The sequence below is a fragment of the Tigriopus californicus genome, chromosome 5 (assembly GCF_007210705.1).
Source record: "Tigriopus californicus strain San Diego chromosome 5, Tcal_SD_v2.1, whole genome shotgun sequence".
NCBI classification, from domain to species: Eukaryota; Metazoa; Arthropoda; class Copepoda; order Harpacticoida; family Harpacticidae; genus Tigriopus; species Tigriopus californicus.
Window position 1 is genome coordinate 12,827,231 of NC_081444.1, and position 549 is coordinate 12,827,779.

The following is a 549-nucleotide window of genomic DNA, read 5'->3' on the forward strand; positions in this document are numbered from 1 at the left end:
AGTAACGCATCACATTACAAGAACCGGGCCCCCTCTTTGCGTGCGAGTTTGCCGGCTATCACCGGAAAATCTCCTCATTGCTCGTGCCGAGTTCGATTGAATGGAGGACATGGGGGTAATCTGTAGATCCCAGAGTCCATGGTCCAATCCCTTACATGTCGTGGAAAAGCATGACGGAAGCCCTAGAATTTGTGGTGACTAACCGTCGTCTCAATGACGTGACAATTCTTGACCAATATCCCATCCCACAAATTCAAGACTTTGCTGCTCATTTGTACGGGAAAAAAGTTTTTTCAAATATCACCAGATCCCTGCTGAACCGGAAGACATCCCCAAAACGGCCGTTATTACACCGTTTGGGCTTTATGAGTTCCTTTGGATGCCCTTTGGGTTAAAAAATTCCGCCCAAGCTTTTCAGCGTTTAATGGACATGGCCTTTGCGTCTCTCACTTGCACTTTTGTTTACTTGGATAATATTCTAATCGCAAGCTCTTCAATCGACGAGCATTTCAAGAATTTGGCAAACGTGTTCCAATGCTTGTCAAACCA